The sequence below is a fragment of the Chroicocephalus ridibundus genome, chromosome 1 (genome assembly GCF_963924245.1).
Source record: "Chroicocephalus ridibundus chromosome 1, bChrRid1.1, whole genome shotgun sequence".
In the NCBI taxonomy this organism is placed as follows: Eukaryota; Metazoa; Chordata; class Aves; order Charadriiformes; family Laridae; genus Chroicocephalus; species Chroicocephalus ridibundus.
The window spans coordinates 124,982,784-124,986,184 of NC_086284.1; positions in this window are offsets into that span (position 1 = coordinate 124,982,784).

Sequence of the window (3,401 nt, forward strand, 5' to 3'; positions counted from 1 at the left end):
CTCCCCTCCCTGCCCCGCCCGGCGCCAAACAGTCGCAGATAGCGGCCGCCGCCCCGGCCAGGTGAGAGAGGGCGGGCAGCTGCTGAGGGACGCGGCCCCGAGGTGGGGGAGGATCCCCTGGTGGGTTTTTTGCAGCGGTGACTACGTTGACACAGTGATCCTATGGGGGAAAAAAAATAAAAGCATAACGCGGCACGCACTGATTTCTGGGCATCCTTTTTTGCCGAGAGGGGCCTCATAATCTCGCCCTGGTGGGGGTGGGGGGGGTGGCGGCAGCTTCCCTGTAATTTTTGAGGCACAGTAGGTGTAGCCAAAGAAGCCGGCATGGGGGGAGGCTGGTGCGGAGCCCAGGCTGATGGCCTGGGTGGCGTTACCAGGCTCCTGTGTGCGGAACCTGCCCGGCTGCACCCCCAGTCAAGAGACAAGGCTCTGACGGGAGCCATCACAGCTCAGACAATGCTGAGCCTGGGCCTGAAGGTGACTATGGGAGGGGGCTGGGGAAGCAGCGTTTTGAACAGCAAGAGGGTTACGAAGAGGGGAGAGGCAGGGCCACAGGCCAGCTGCAGGGGCTGAGCTAGGGAGACGGGTACAGGACAGCAGAATTGGGCAAACCCCGCTGCTGTAAAGGCAGCACTTCAAAATGCTTGAGGAGATGCACGCGGTCAGTGTTGAGTTTAGCGACCTGCGCTTCCAATCTGGTAACAGGGCATCTGCAGTTGGATTTGCCATCACTTGTAAACGCCGTGTAAATCTGGGAATACCTCTTTCCAAAATACTCACCTGCTAGCAGTTGTCTGCATGAGTACGGGTTCAAGGCTCAATCGTACTTTTACTAAGGAATACCCGGCATGCTTAAAACCAGGAAGAGAGACAGAGCAGCTGAAGTATTCTTGTGGACATAGTACTTCAGCCATTATAAATATTAAATGTCTACTCGTATCTCCTGGCCCCATCCCCATCAGCCATAGCTATTTCGAATGAGTTAAGTGATCTCACTTCTACTTTTCTCTTCCTTTCCCCACATTACAAGGGTGGTTACCTGGTAGAGATGGAAAGCAGTCATCTCAACAGGCACCAGCTTTTATTAGTTCTAAATACTGTCAATCAGGAATTGAAAGCCATCTGGCTGTATATGCAGAACACTAAACATACAGGATCTTGAAAGATACTTGGTATTGATTTTTTTTCCCCCTGTATATATTAAGTCTATCAGTTTTATAGCAGTCTCATTTCTCTTCAGCCTTCCGTCATGAGCCATGCAGTGCATCAATTTCTCCCACAGGTTCTTCAGTTCAAAGTGAGACCCAAGGCAAAATGATCTAATTAGTGTGCTTAATGCCAGGCATAAGCCCATTGCTGTAATATAACTGGATTGATGTTGGGGGTGAGGGCTTGGAAGATGACAACAATGACAAAGTCTGTGCTCTTTTTACATGAAAAAGGCTACGCTATTCTCTGCCACATTTTACATTTCACCATTGCTCAATGACGGGAGGGGATCCCCACTACTTTTCTCCATAAATTCTTCAGTTGTTATTGTAGCTAGTCTTAATGAAGACCTAAGAATGAATCAAATGTGCTTTTCTAATCTCTAAAATGGTAAGACCTTGTGCATAAAGAGGCCATAAACTGATCACTGAACATCTGCCCCCACGCTCTATAGAAGGGGCCTTGTAAAAGGCTGTTTAGTTTTAAGCTATTTGAGTGTCAATGGCTTTGGTGAGGTCTGTTACACATGCAACATCTAGAGTCATTAGCCCCAAAAAACTACAGCTTCAGCAGCTGCCACTCACCTTACATCCCTCCTGGTTTATCACACCAGAAGCGCTCGGCAATTATTTTGAGATGAGTACAGAAAGATAGATAATGAAAAAGAATCGATCTTTCCTTATTTCTTTTTCCAGAATCACATGCAGTAAGGTGAAGTTATGCTGGGCCCTTGGCCCCGCTGTCCTTCTCTCCCTTACCTGAAAATAATCATCAGTAATACACAGTATATTAGATAATGCAACTGGGATTACTGAAACTGATTCTTAATTATAGGCAAGTGTTGGGAAATGTTTTGGTTTGCCCCGTAAAGCAAACTAAACACGTGTTTGTGCTGAATATGATGAGATTTAACAAACAACGCATTTGACAGTCCTGGACAGTCTGCAAAGAGCACAACCCACTCTGTTCCCTTCCTATACACATCTTTGACCAGTCCTCTTTTGCCACATTACCCCTGTATTGCTTCTCCAACCATTTTCCACTTACACAACCATCTGGTGTTGTCCCCCCACGGTTACTAGTACAGTGAGTTTCACTCTGACCTTGCATGCAAGTTCAGCATGTCCCCTGGTTTCAGGCATAGCAACAACTAAGGTATATTTGACTTGGTTGGAAAAAGTCTTTTGCTGATCTGGTGCTGCCCAGACTCTTCGTATCATCTAACGCTTGGTAAAGGGATAGAGCTTTTGCCAGAAGCTCTTCCAGCTTCCTCAAGTCCTTTTCCCAAAAGGTTACAGAGAAGCTCACCTACAGGCACCAAGCAGCCTTTCCACTTCCCTTCTGCACCAGCGAACCTGCTGCAGATGCTCCCTCAGGCAGCTGCGCCACACTCCCGCTCCAGGGACCAGTGGGAGCACAGCTTCCCACTGCCCCCAGGCAGTTCTCTTCCCCTTTGGGACTAACGGAAGCTCTTCCAGCACTCCCTCTCCCTTTCTCCATCAGACAATGGGCGCATCACAGCCATTTCGGCCAAAGGCTGCCTGGAGCTTACCCAGAGTTTAACATTGACACTGCTACACCAAAGAAGGGAAAGCATCAGGCAACCATGAGTTTGAGAAAGCGGGCGAGAAAGGTAGCTTACCTGACCTGCTAGCAAAAGACCGTGCTTCACGTGCTTAAGACTTTCCATGAGTAAAGGCAGAGAATCAAAGACCAAAAGGGCAGCCAGTCTGCTGTAGAAAAAGTGTCAAAACTGGGAACAAGCAAGCCGCAATGAGGAGGGGACAAGTGAAAGAACTTGAGACCCCCCCAGGGCCCTCAGCACAAGACAGCCGTGGACTGGATTTGAAAATACAGGCTCCGATAGCACATGCACTTGCCTTTAACTTCAAGTTGAAGGGGCTGTAGGATGGGTGGAAGGAACAAAAGAGTTCAGGCTGTAGGGTTTCTCCGTGTCCCTTGCTTCTCCTCAGGTCCCACAGCCTCTATGCACATAAGCAGCAGTAACCTCCTCAGCTTATTTTCCATCCGCTTCCCACACCAGAAAACGTGCTGCAAGTTCTCAAGGGACTGGAGAACTTCAGCTGGTGGAACAAATAATGGACAGGAAGAGACATCAAAGGCTGCTGCTTGAATGCAGTTTAGCACAATACTAACAAGACAGCCCTGGCTGCTGGACTGCTCTTCTCACA